Source organism: Epinephelus lanceolatus, chromosome 21, assembly GCF_041903045.1.
Source record: "Epinephelus lanceolatus isolate andai-2023 chromosome 21, ASM4190304v1, whole genome shotgun sequence".
Taxonomy (NCBI): Eukaryota; Metazoa; Chordata; class Actinopteri; order Perciformes; family Serranidae; genus Epinephelus; species Epinephelus lanceolatus.
In genome coordinates this window covers 8,164,841-8,179,646 of record NC_135754.1, presented here as the reverse complement: position 1 = coordinate 8,179,646, position 14,806 = coordinate 8,164,841, and positions in this window count along the sequence as shown.

Genomic DNA, 14,806 nt, shown 5'->3' with positions numbered 1-14,806 from the left:
CTCTACACTTTTAATTTAGGTGGTGTTCCCCTTTAAGATGTTTTAGTCTAGAGCGAAATGGTGGACTGATTGTGCGTCAAGCTATGCCACTAGCATGGCGAAAAACATAATTAAAATGTTAAGTTACATAACAAAAGTTATGTTACAAACATCAATAAAATGTTAACAAGTACATTATTCTACAGTCAAACAGTTATAATGTAACTGTTTGACTTTATATTATAGGAAAACATTTGGACAAGCAACACAAATATTCTCTATATTAACACTAAGTATGTTTTGGTTTTACAAAAGAAAAGGCTGTCTGTATGAGGAACCAATGTGTTTGGTGAACGTAATGCTGTCTTAGGTGGCTGGAGTGTAAACTTCACTAAATCCAATAAGGAGTAGGGCAGAGCCGCTAGCATTAACTTAAAGGGACAGTTCACCCCAAAATCAAGAAAACATTTTCTTCCTCTTACCTGTAGTGCTGTTTATCAGTCTAGATTGTTTTAGTGTGAGTTGTTGAGTATTGGAGATATCGGCCATAGAGATGTCTGCCTTCTCTGGAATATAGCGAAACTAGATTGCACTTGACCTTGTTGTTAGCACTTTCCCAGAGGACCTTTTCCTTCTACCGAACTACACCCAGGAACCGTATCATTGGCTACGGTTACATGATGGCTTCTCATTCAGAATGAAATAAATCTGAATGAAATCATTCGGAATTAAAGTTTTTCCAAGTAGTTTACATGAGAAATATTCATTCCGAATGAGGGTTTACACGGGAGATCAGTTTAATCGCCTTTATTCAGGTCTGCGCAAGGTTTGGGGCAGGGAAGGTTTCTGATTGGATAGGGGGCGGGGCGGATGTTACGTGTTTATGTTTACCGGAAGAAAACCCTGTAGTCCTCGCTCTGGATAACAACATGCTTGACAACGCTGTTCTTAGTGCCTTTTTCGGCCTTGTTTTGCTTATATTCTTGAAGCACCAGTACGACAACAACCTTGTTCTGCTAATGCTTCGTCTGTTGAGGAGGAGAAGAGAGGTAGAAGGTCGAAGAAGGGAGATAGAAGACCGTGCTTTGGCGAATGGAAACCGGTGAGTGCAACGAGTCTGACTGCTCTATCTCAGCCTGTTGTTATGCTCGCTATATATACATCATCGCGCCAGAAGGGCAAGGAAATGAGCATGCGCAGAAAGACCGTAATGAACTTAAAGAGGAATGAGTGTATACATGCACACAAAATTCTTTCATTCGGAATGACAAACGGAATAAACCATCCCCTTTAATCGGATTTATTTTTCAGTCGGAATGACCATTTACGTGACCACTTTTAATCGGAATGGCCTCATTCCGAATGAAAGTGGAATTAAACTGTCTATGTGAACGTACTGATTGTGCAGAAGGAAGGGTGCATCTACTGCTAGCTCACCTAGCACCACTGCGCTAGCTAACGTTACAGTTTAGCCAGGGAGGTCACCATTAATGTTTCCATCTTGCACTGTCATGAGCGAGAACCTCTCGTCCTTGAGTAGATGTGTGTTCCCTCTGAGCGGTGATACAGTTGGTGTGCGTAGTCTGATAGAAAGAAAATGGTTCCTACATAATAATCACAACAAGGTCTGTGGATTGTCTTGAGTAACTGGGTCATAAATTCTGGAAAGAGACATTGCTGTTGAGTTTTTCAAATGTATTTTTGAGAGCTTTGAGCACCACAAGCTGAGTGCCATCTAGTATATTCTACTGAAGGCAGACATCTCTAGAGACAATATTGCTAACACTCAGCAACTCAAAACAAAACAGTCTAGATTGATAAATAGGTAATAGATAATAGGTAAGAGGAAAAATTTATATTTTTGACTTGGGGGTGAACTGTCCCTTTATACTCTAAACTTAACTCCTTTAAACTGTACAGTGGTAACATCAGTGTTCCCATGCAGTGGATGTTCCAGCAGAGATTTTACTAACAACATGTAATCCCACAAAAGAATGTAGTTAGCTGATGATATGGTCCTTGGAATGCAAGAGGAATACTCTAGCAAGTTAGTTGAGCATGCGGACATCTGTAGCTTACATTTCTGGTGAATCTTTTACTTACAATTATGCTTTTATGGTTTTGGTTTTGCAAAGGCTAAAAATGACCATCTCCCAAACTCTTTGGCACTGTCATGTGTGCTGGTTATTTGTGCTAACTGAGTGGAGCAGGCCCAGAATATGAGCCTCTTTTGGACCAAAGAGTCCTCCAACCACCCCTGCAGACCAACTGCCATCCTGGTATAAAATGAAAAGCCAGATGCATAAGAGCTTTTCAGAGCAGTTAATGATGGGGCTTTGCAGTCTACGGAAGCTACAGACCCCTGTTCTCAAATGGCTAAAAACAGGATGGCGATTCATTGATTCATATTTGTAGGTAATATGAGTGTTCTTGGCATGCTACTGAGGAGAGAATGCAGGAGTTGAAGGGGGGGGGGAAATCTATCAAAGGGTTCATGCTCGGAATGGAAAAGAAGGTACCTTTAATCATCTGCTTGGGTGAGACGTCAGGCGGTTGCTAGGTTACAGGTCAGTGCAGAGAAGCTTCTAATGTGAATGCTGTAGAGATGCCTTGGTGGGTATAATATGTAAGGATGCAGAGATCTAATTTAGGCGAGATGTGATAATGTGATTGCACAGCTCAGCAATAACTAATAATCATGGAGATGATGTCTTGAAATCTCACCTTTGTTTATGACTACATGTGCTATCCACCACGTTATTCTTCGCATGTTCTGCTAAACCTACACAGTGATCATCCAACAGAAGGGAGTTGATTCATTTTTTGGTCTTTTGGTGGATGACAGACTGCAATCACCACTTTCTGTCAGTTTTTCCTCCTTCTCAGCTGAATCTTTCCTGCTAACTTCTGTGCTGCTATTGCACTACACTTCCCAGAGATCACTTGTCAGCCGAACAGCAGGTCCACCATGCCTCCCAAAAAAAATTCACATCACACTCCCTCTGAGCGCTGAGAAATGTGCTGTCGTGACAACCAAAAGCGCTGCTGAGACACCTCGCTAGCAGTCATTTTCTCAACAGGCGTGTAAAATGCTGATAAATAGCACAATGTTGTCTCAGCCTGTAATTCTATCTAACCCATTCTCCTCACTGCTCTGACCCACAAGAGTTGGTGGTGGCAGAATTGCTGGATTAGCTGCTCTCAATCCTCGTACACTATGAGGGCCTCAGCTCTGTGCAGCCTCTGGCTCCTCATGTCCCGCCGCAGCCAGCAGAGTCAGCTGCTGTGCAGACCAACTGCGAGAGGAGCAGTTTTTGGCGAGGGCTGGAGACTGGGGTAATTAGCTTTGACAGAGCTGATGAGTTGCTAATTAAATGTTTATCTGAATCTGGCATCTGTCGTAAAACAAATGTCTGTTAGCTGCCTACAATCTGTGGATTATCACAAATAAGTGGGGTTGGGTCCTGCATGCAGGGAGATAAGCGAGGAGAGGACAGCAGTCAGGCAGAAACTAGTCACAGCAACAGCACCTACTGTGTGAATGTTAGGAGCTTACTGTGACTCATAATGCCAATGATTATCTCCATCCACATTCAAGCTGGCACGTGTGTACCAACACACATTTTTGTGACTAGTATAGCTCCAGTCATTATTATTTTTGTCTGATTTTGAATTTTCAATCTGTTAAAAGGGAACTACGTCCATTTGCAAAATTCATACGTTATTCCTATCGCCTAAGACACACCAAAAAATGTGAGTAAATATGAACAACTCTCTCCCAAATCCAAAAACTAGAGTGCTAAAACTCTAATTTGTGATGTAGGTGAGGATGTTTCCAGTTGCCTCTTGTTGGCGCAGCTAAATTTGGGCTTATTTTATGGTTTTATGTTGGTGGTGCTTCTTGTTGTTGATGTTGTATGGTGGTCACATGTGGCTGCAAGTTGCTCATCTGGATGGAAATCAACTAAAGTCTGTAAACTCTCCTCCTGCCGACCTCTGCTAGCAAGCCAGGTCAAGGTTTTCAGATGTAAACAGGTGGAGAAGATAGGTGCAATGAGCAGAGGACTCTGGTGAGAGTGAATAAGGACTGGTGTGACAGTGGGATTGTGAGGTACTGTCTTGTTCCTGTTTGCCCACATCGATGAATTCACTGAGTCTATGGTGTATTTAATTTGTAAAACAACAGAAGCAACTGTATCCAAATCTACAATTAAATCATTCCATAACCACTATCTTGTTTGGATTATCTATCCGGAAACATGGACAATTGTAAAGCAGCAGCCTACAATGTAAGAAGAGGTAAAGAAGGACTAAATAAAGTGCATAAGTTGGAGAAGCTGATGGGATCACATTTCACTGGATGATTCATGTGACACATACATGATTGATTGACATAGGGTAGCTTATAAAGTCTTGAACTGCTCCATATTAATGATGAAAGATGGCAGAGATGACACAGAGCACCCAGGGGAATGTTCTGAGTATATGGGTACATTTTCTGTGTCAGATCCTAGAACACTACAATAGAATAAAAATTATTTGGGTATAACAAAGACAAAAAACATTCTGTGGGTTCACAAAATCTGTCTATCGAGCAGCTCCAGATTTTATACTTGATGACATCTCAAGTTAAACATTTACTTCTCTGGTTTCTGGCTTTGAGAGAGAGTAGCTCATGTTCACAAATACTGATTGAATCTTCCCAGGCCATGGAAATAACATTAGACTTCTTAATTTAGCTGGTGTTTCCCTCCAAGATACATTTGGGAAATTCTCTAATCAAAGCCAGTCTGTAATAAAATTTTAGAGATGTTTAAAAAGTCAGTTCAGGGTCAGTAAAAAGATCTCCTTGTCTGAGATTACTGCCTTCATTCTGTGGTGCTCACAGTGTTGAAAGCTTCCATCAAAACTGTTCACATTACTCTGGATAAGCCAGAGAACATGTTGTCTTTATAGGGATTATGTCTTTGGTCAGAAAAAAAAAAAAGAAAGAAAGAAAAAGTTCCAAGGAGAGCTTTTGTCAAAGACGTCAGTGGATTATACAAAGTCAAAGAAATATTACCCTTTTATTGTTAAAATAATATAAAGGTTTTTTTGTTAGGTCATCTCCGTCTGCACCCCACCTGAACAGATCACAGATAAACCTGACCTACTTGATGCAAGAGCCTGCGTGCTTGGTTACACATGGATACTCCTCTATTAATTTCACACTGAGGTGAGCTCTTGTCTTTGGTTGCTGCCACCTGAAATGTTGATGTTCAGCCATGTAACCTACGGCCGGCCCCTAAGAGTTGCTGATTCTCATTATCAGTTGGAGACCCCTCGGTCAACTGAGATCAGTTCAAGTTGGGCAGTCAGGGATTTTTTTTTTTATTGTTTTTGTTTGCCAGTCAGTATGCAGTGTACATCTGGGGACATTTTGGTCCCCAGATTTAGCTGTAGGGTGAGCGCTCCTCGCTTTCTCTGTGCTCTTCGGTACAGGCAGCTGCGTACACGAAGGCAGCTGCTTGGAGAAAGAGAGGCTTTGCCAGGTCAGGCTCTGATAACGTTCTGCCTTCTGCTTATAAGTGGTAAATTTACAGCTCACAAAAACGTAATACAATGCAGTCACTGGTTTTATTTGATATCTAGTTGTGGCTAAAATATTTGTATTGACCAGCCCAATGTGATTCCAGTGACATAATTCTAAGTCGAGTACAGCCCCAGTGTAGCCTTTCTTTAATTATGTAACCTCATTGAAATCAAGATCTCTTTAGCAAGAGAGACCAGAGTACAGCAGAAGAAATAAGAAGACTGATGAGACACACAACAAAATGCTGCAAATGAAAGTCCTTCAAGGTCCTTTGAAGTTCTTTCATTTCTAAGGTGCAGAGTGCTGATGGCAGTCTTCCCAAGCTCAGTATTTACTGGTAGCTTATCAAGAGTTAGCCAGTCTATGGATGTGCTCTAATGAACAGCAGTATAAAATAAGAGAGATCTGATCTACTGAGGCACACAGTTTTAGTGTGTAGTTCTCTTGTTGTAGCTATTAAGGACCAGCCTTCTTTTGTATATAGTACTCAGTGATGAGTATGATATGTGTCTCCTTTAATTGATGGCAAGGCACAGTGGCAAACTGTAGCAAGTAGATGTTAAAAAGAGCAGCATGAGATTGCAAGATATCTCTATAGCCAACACGATGGTCAATTGCACAACCAAGCCACAGTTACCCTGTCCAAATCAACTCAATGAGTGCGTTTACGTGGACAGTTTAACTCCCTTTTCATTCATTCAAAGTTCATTCCTATTAAAAGTGATCTTGTAAATACCTAATTCGGATTGAAAATGGCCAATGCGATTGAAAATTCATTCCGATGTAAGGGGCTGGGATATTCTGTTTCTAATTCCGAATGAAAGAATTTCTCTTTCTGCGCATGGCACGATGACGTATATAGCGCGCATAGCAACGGGCTGAGATAGAGCAGTCAGACTCGTTGCACTAACCGGTTTCCATTCGCCACAGCACGGTCTTCTATCTCCCTTCTTCGACCTTCTACCTCCCTTCTCCTCCTCAACAGACGAAGCATTAGCAGAACAAGGTTGTTGTTGTACCGCTGCTTCAAGAATATAAGCAAAACAAGGCTGAAAAACACACTAAGAACAGCGACGTCAAGCATCTTGTTATCCGGAATGAGGACTACAGTGTTTTCTTCCGGTAAACCTAAACACGTAACATCCGCCCCGCCCCCTATCCAATCAGAAACCTTCCCTGTCCCAAACCTTGCGCAGACCTGAATAAAGGCGATTAAACTGATCTCCCGTGTAAACCCTCAATGAATGAATATTTCCCATGTAAACTACCTGGAAAAACTTTAATTCCGAATGATTTCATTCAGATTTATTTCATTCTGAATGAGAAGCCATCATGTAACTGCACCCAATGTTGTAGTACAAATTGTCACTGTGTAACCTCTTTCTGGTCACAAGAATAGACTGTAAAAATGATGGATGTAGCTACCGTGACATCACCCATTGGTTTGTGGAATCCAGCTCTGAAGCCTCAAGTTCCACATTTTGACTGTCGCCATCTGTGGAGAGCTGCAGAGGAGTGAGGGATCAATCTAGTTGAGAAGCTGAAGATGCTATGAACAGACTTAAAGCAGCCCGCCCATTATTATGCATATAGTTAAGACTTAACAAAATGTAAACAACTAAGTTATATAAAGATTTACTCCCCGTCTAGATGTCCTTAATGTTTGAATTAGCTATAGAGACTAAAACATTTTTTTCTAATAGGCTGTGAACATGTTTATATCTGCTGTAAAGTTGGCATTTTAACATGGGGACTGTCTGGCTTCAGCCTCAAGTAGTCGTTTAAGGAAATGCAGTTTTTGGCACTTCCACGTTGGCTTCATTTTTCAGCCCTGGAGATTGCCACTTGGCCAAAAGCAGCAACTGAGGAATAACAATTTTGTAAGGAAGGCTAATAAGATCACATTATTGTCACATACTTATAAACTATTTATGTTAAGTTTTGATCATTTTATTAATTTACTGATCTTCAACTAAATTATAAAGCTTACATAATCAGGCTCCTCAGGTGCTCAGTGACCTCAGTTTTTGTTCTGTCTGTATTTATCTTGTTGAGTTCTGTGTTCTTAATGTATGTATTTATTGTTGAGTTTATGTTCTGTACTGTCTGTTGTGTGTTTATTGTTGAGTTTGTGTTTTGTAGCGCCTCGTGTGTATTTGTTGAATTTGATGTATTTTTAAAACCCATCTAGGGACAGGAATCGCATATTAGCTCAGGTTATTAATGCTTGTGTTGTGTGGCATCATTTGGCTTCTGGCTTCTTTGGCAAACCCTGACTACTGTATCTTAATCCTTTTTATTTTGAAAAATTGCTTCTGTGTGTGAAATATGCTTTAAAAATTAGCTTGCCTCGCCTTAACTACTTCTGTCTGTGTGATGCGTGTGGTTGTGCTGCTCATATCAATTGGCACTACTTGATGTAGGGTCAGCGTGTGGTGCACTAAAAAGAAGGAGTTTGACTGCCAGCCATTCTGAAGTGCAGCAGGTAGAAGTGATTGAGAAAGAGAAAGTGGCAGGAGAGGAGCATGACAAGCACTTGAAATCCTGGTTCAAGTGACTAAAGAAATGATGCACTTGAACATAATACAGTCGGCTGTACGTCTGCTCAATATGGTGGATGTGTTCTGTAATGTTCTTTTCACCTTTTGCAAGCTATCCACAGAAGATTTCATTTAAAAAAACTGAAAAAAATCTTTCCCCTCTATAGTCAGCTCAGAGTTCAGCACAATGCTTCTTATTTTACAAGATTTTGGTTTAGGACCTGTAACCTTTCTTAAGTTTGCACACCAGAAGTGAGAAAATACAGTGTTTTTTAGCCAAACCATCAGCGGTGCCCACAGAATGACCAGAGTAGGCCACTTAAAATTTTGAGGTGGCACACTAACACCAAAAGCCAAAACTGAATTTCAGGATGTAAATTTTGCTGTTGTAGTATACAGGCTTGTAGAAAACTATGTCAGTATGAGTGTTAAGGAATTGCATGCTAATGTTCTTTGGGCTGTTGTTATACAGTTAATATTACTAATTACCTGATGTACACAGACTAATGCAGTTAACATTTTGGGTTGCACAACAATCCTTTTTTATTTTTTTGTTATGTATTTATACATTGTTCTCCAAATAGGCTGATTGTCCTTTTCCTTAAAAAGACAAATAAAGCTTTAATTTGAAGGAGTACATTGATTGAAGTGAACAAAACATTTACTGGGAACAAGCCTTCTCAAGTTTAGGCAAGACTTGTGGGTACCCATAGAACCTATTTTCATTCAAGTGTCTTGAGATGAGAGTTCAAGGGACCCCTTTGAAAATGACCACCCGAGTTGTTCCCATGCTCGAATTTAGCCTAATTTTAGACCATTACTTAGCTCCCTTCCCAACAAGCTATGCAAACCATAACACGTTCTCATCCCAGCTGGTTGAATACTCCTGCTTTGTCAGTGAACCTACATGTCAAATACGACCTAGGTACACCACTGCGCCAATTTTGGACATTCAGGGATGGCATTTCAGTTTATACTCGGGACATGTATTATGTTTTTAGAATACACTTCGCTTTTCACAGAAAATGTACATTGTATGAGATATGTAATCCCTCCAGCATGTCCTGGGTCTACCCCGGGGCCTCCTACCAGTGGGACGTGCCCAGAACACCTCTAATAGGAGGCACCCAGAGGGCATCCTGATCAGATGCCCAAACCACCTAAGATAACCCTTTTCGACACAAAGAAGCAGAGGCTCTACTCTGAGCTCCCTCTGAAGGTCCTAGCTCCTTACCTTATCTCTAAGGCTGAGCCCAGATACCTCACAGAGGAAACTCATTTTGGCCATTTGTATCTATGATCTCATTCTGTCATTACCAAGAGCTCATGACCATAGGTGTTATGTCATTTCAAGGAACATGCTGTGTGTCATGTGACATATGTCATTAACAAAGCATTCTACACATACTAGTACACTACATTATCATAAGAAAAAAACTCAGTTGACTTTTGGTTTCACACTGGAAACAAACAGCTGGCTCTTGGGTGAAAGTCCCAAGTTTGTTTGACCCAGCCACCTCTCCTCCCACCTGCCCCACACAGACTTTCTTGCTTGTTATACCACAGTAGCTGCCATCAGTGTCACAAACTGCCGCTGCCTTGTGTGTATTGTATCATCATGAAGGGTGCCTCTGTGCGTCGGTGACTGATGCTAACATCCACTGACAAAATAGCTGTGTTTAAGTTGGGCATAGGAATGAGCTGGCCAACAAGGTCGGTACCAGTGGATGCCTTAGGCTATCTAACTTCACAAGAACGACTGCTTTTGCATACCTGTCTTAAAAAGTGAGCATGTCATGGCCTCTTAAAGACAGTAATGTCAGCCTCCAATTATTTTTACCAGTTGGTGTAGCAGCAATTGTATCACGGTGGCCATGCCATCCAGTTAGAGCTCTCTATGAGGAAGATAAAATCCAGAATGGAAATAACTCAGTTCTCCTTTGTCAAAACTACATCCTCTGAATGTCACTGGAAAACTTTCTGTGGATGAAAACTGAAAGACCTCTTTCTATTTCAAATCCAGACATGACAATCTCTCTGATAGTGCTCCCTGACAGCACCGCCAGGACTGCAAAAGCAAGGGACAAATGGAGAACTACAGAGAGTGCAAACTAAATTTTTAACCAACAAAATAAGCCCTGTGTCCCGGCATCGTGTTTGCATTAAAAGTGGAAGAGACGGGTAATGAAATACATTGTTAAAAACCTGTGCCATATGAGAAGTGGAAAGACAGTTTGAAAGCTGCTGATTATTTTATGGAAAGCCCTGTTCTTGGCTAGTTTCCTCCTCCTCCCTCTGCTTGAGTTGCAGTGTTTGTCCCAGGCTATCGTAACCATCTTACCTCTCACGCTTCAGCTGCTCTCCCATCCATAGATTCTTTTTGATTGCAGATTCATATTTTCATTTAAATGCTGATGGGCTTGAGGATCAGTGTAAATTGAAAACCCAAACTTATTCCGCTTTTTTTCTTGTCCTTTTTTTCCCTCTCATGTGTTTGTGGAGGAGTGCAATTGCAGGCGCTGTTGTTTGCTGTGAGAATTGTCGTTCGCGCCAATGGATTGCCATGAATTTAAAGAAGGTCTGAAATTGCACTGACCAGCATTAAAGTCAACCATATTAATTCAGATGTCAAATTGAAGTACTGCCCTGGCCAACACTGTTACCATATATCATGGGGAAACTGTCAGTTAAAAATGTGCTATTGGCTTTGACGTACTGTCAGATAAGGTGTGTGACCCCCACCTCTGTAAAATCAAACCTTTACAATTGGCAGATTGGAGTTGTAATTATATAAACATTTTTCTGAGGCTGCTCTGGAGGCAGGAATAATCTAATTGGCTGCGTTACACCTCAGTGGGCAGGGACAAAAAGGCTGTTTACACACCGCAAGCTCGTTAACTGGAGGTTATGAAGAAGAAATTGAATTTAAAACTTTCTTGGTAACTATCCTTGCTAGGAAAACGATTGGACGCTTATTCAGGCTACATAAAACACCCTATTTTTGTGTTCAGCTGCAAAGCAGGAAGCACATTCTCATACTGCGACAAAAATCTTAAAGGGTATTCCTGGGAATGTGTTTCCCAGCTCCATAAAGTCTCTATGGGTCAAGATCCAAAAAAATATACTACACTTCCCATGATGCAAATCAATAGCGTATGCCCATGCTTTTAAAAGGGATAGTTCACCCCAAAATCCAAACTACATTTTTTTTGTTCTTACCTGTAGTGCTATTTATCAGTGTAGACTGTTTTGGTGTGAGTTGCAAAGTGTTGGATATATTGGTCATAGAGATGTCTGCCTTCTCTCTAATATAATGGAACTACATGGCACTCGACTTGTGCTGCTCAAAGCGCCAAAAAAAAAAAAAAAAGAAAAAAGATTACATTTGAAAAACAGTAATGTCTCTTTACAGAAATCATGATCTGGTAACTGAAGATAATCCACAGACCTTGTTGAGAGCAGTTTTATGTAGAAACAAATTTCTTTCTCCTGAACTACATCCACCAACAGTATCACCACGCAGTAGGAAGCATGCATCGTTAGCTCTCTTAGCACCACTGAGCTAGCTGACATTAACATTTACATCTCACATTGTCACAAGAATGAGCCTCTTATCCACGAGTAGATGCACATTTTAATTTCTGGAGAGAGATGTTAGTGCTTTTCAAATGTATTTTTTATTTTTTTTTGCACTTTGGCCACCACAAGCCAAATGCCATCTAGTTCCATTGTATTGGAAAGATTGCAGACATTTCTATGGCCTATATCCAACCATCGACAACTCACACCAAAACAATCTAGATTGATAAATAGCACTAGGGGTAAGAGGAAAATATGTATTTGTGATTTTGAGGTGAATTGTCCCTTTAAATTCCAGTTTGTAATACAGGCTTTGTTTTATAAATATGTAGCCTCCAAGTAAAATTCATGATATTATTGATATGTTATTGATATTATTAATTTATAATTTTGTCAGACTTAATAAAGTTCCTCCAGACCCACAAAAGACACTACACAGCAGTTTTTATAGGCTGAATAATACTCATAATGATCAGTCATTTTACAAAATTACACAGTCACTACACCCTTATTTGAAAAATTGGTGGACTTCACCTTTAAGTAGGAGATTGGGGTGGATCAAAAGCATGCAGTCATGGTTGGTTGGTACAGCCACCAAAATTCTGCTAAAACAATGGTTACTATAAATAATTTTAGCCAAAATTTTCAGCTAAATCAGTTAAGTAGGTCAAAAGACAGCTCAGTTAAAGCAGGTTAATGTGATAGAAATGTGACAGATTTTAAATAACCTTTGTCTCAACAGCACTTCAATGATCCCATTTCAGTTAGAGGCAAGACGTTGACAATTCATACTTAACAGTTGTAGTTAGTTTTGAAAAACGCTCTCGTAGTATCGAGGCAGTTACAAGGGTTGGGATGGTGGAGGGAGCTGCAGCAGAGTCATAGTGTCCATTCACGCTGTACACCTGAATAGATATAATTGGACCTTACCAGTCAGCCGGCAGACAAACAGCTGGTGAAGCATGAATGAAGCAGCTGATGCCAATCAGCAAATGCAAGCTTGACCTCAGTGCTCAGTAACGCTGTAATTTATTTTGATGTAAAGCAGGTCTTGTAGTACATACTGAAATGTAGACATTGAAACAATGGTCACATAAAACTTTTAAACCAAATCAGGGACATTTAGCCTGGTTTTAACAAAGTTATAACTTAATGTCCTGCAAATGATGTAATCAGTGGTTGTTGAAAATATCTGCCTCTAATACCATCTTATGTTGTTCTAACAGTTAACAATAATTTCTTGTAACAGTGATTACAATGTTTTCTTTTCCTTAACCTGGCAGTTTTTGTTGCGTAAGGAGCGGTGTTCCTGAAACAACTCAGGCTTTCTTTGCCTTAGCTGGCTGAACAAACCCTAAAACCCCAGTCAGAGATACCCGGTATCACAAAGGTTGTTATCAACTTGCTCTGGTAACCAGGATGTCTTCTTCATGCGCTGTACGTTCCCATGAAATGAGTCAAATGGTGTATTCAGCCCGTCATTGACTCTTAAATTGATTCATCATGTTCCGCCTGCTGACACTTTGTTTTATTGACACTTATTTTATTCAACACTTGCCATTTTTAGTCACTTTATTCATCTTGATGTAGCAATTTTATTTCATTTTATTTTTTTATTCATCTATTATTATTATTTTTTTTTTCTCTTTTATCTTATTCTATTGAATGTCATTTTGTTTTTGTCTTGGGCTGCTGTGATATTTGAATTTCCCCTCTGGGGGATCAATAAACTATATTTTATATTATTTATCTTATCTCACTTCTGCCTTCGAAGAATATTAAAAAAAAAAAATTACAGTAACAAGAAATGCTGTAGCCGCAATCAAGGTGAGAAAGGAATGCAGGCATAAAATGACTAATTGTGTAAATTCACAGGTTTATATATTTATTTTAACACTCAGTATATTTCTAACATGACAGCTGCACATTCTACAGCTCTTAAACTTTAAACTTGATGCAGCTGATTTAACGTGAATTAGTGGTTAAATATTACCTTTCATAAGCAACAACAGACTAATCACTTTTCTAATTGGTGTTGTATTACTGTAACAGCAGTGTGAAATGGACTCCAGTAAATCAGGACCAAGCATAAATACATAATATAAAGTGGTAATGTTATGGTTTGAATGAACTATACCACATTTCATATACAAGTAAACATCATACTGATTAATAGTATAGTGAGCTATTACTGTTTAATGCTACCTGTGATTTTATAGACGGCTTCTTTTAAAGCCAGTGCGGGCAAATGGCCAGACAGCAAACACATTTAGTAGTTTAGTGAGAGCAACACAACCTTGTGAATGAAATAGATTCTTGCTCAGATTTTCTGCATTACTGACATACTGTACAGTCCTGTGGTGAAAAACAACAACAAAACATGAAACATACAGTTTGTGCTACTGTAATTGCACTGTTTTGTTTGGTGGAATTACTGAAGTGACATTACTGCTCAATAAGTTTGCATTATAACATATTCTTTCAGCTGTCAATCTGTATCACTCATAGATTGATATATACTTCAGAGTGATACTATTTCCAAAGGAGATGATTAGTTAGAGGAGTTTTTTAGCCATTTTCAAGCCAAAACTTTGAGCAAAAGCTGGTGTCGACCAGGTTTGCTGTGCGGCATAATGTATGGTACAATGGTTATCTTGCTAGAGCCACCTTCATGACACTGAAAGGTCTTGCTTTAAGGCCTTTTCACACTGGGGATGAAACAGACCACGGATGTGTCATGTTATTGTAATAAATGTAAATGCTGAGCTTATTGCTCTGGGTTTCATCATTTGGACTGGACTGGAGCGCTGATCTGTTTATCATATGTGGGCTATGTGTATGTGATGCATACAAAGCTTAACGGTCAGTTTAAAATTGTCATCTAACAATTCAGGGGCTCTGTGGCTTTCTCAAGGAAAGCCAGTGAGCTCATATGCTTCCACTACAGGTATTAACAATAATATGATAATAATAAACATTGATATAACAGTATTGCTTATCCAATATCGTCAGGTTTTATAATATACCTTTTACAACGACAAGTCTACATATTATTTCTGACAAGTATAACATTAGCTAATGCACTTGTAAATAACGTCTTAGGTTACCTTGACAGCGAAGTATGTTTAATCTTCTT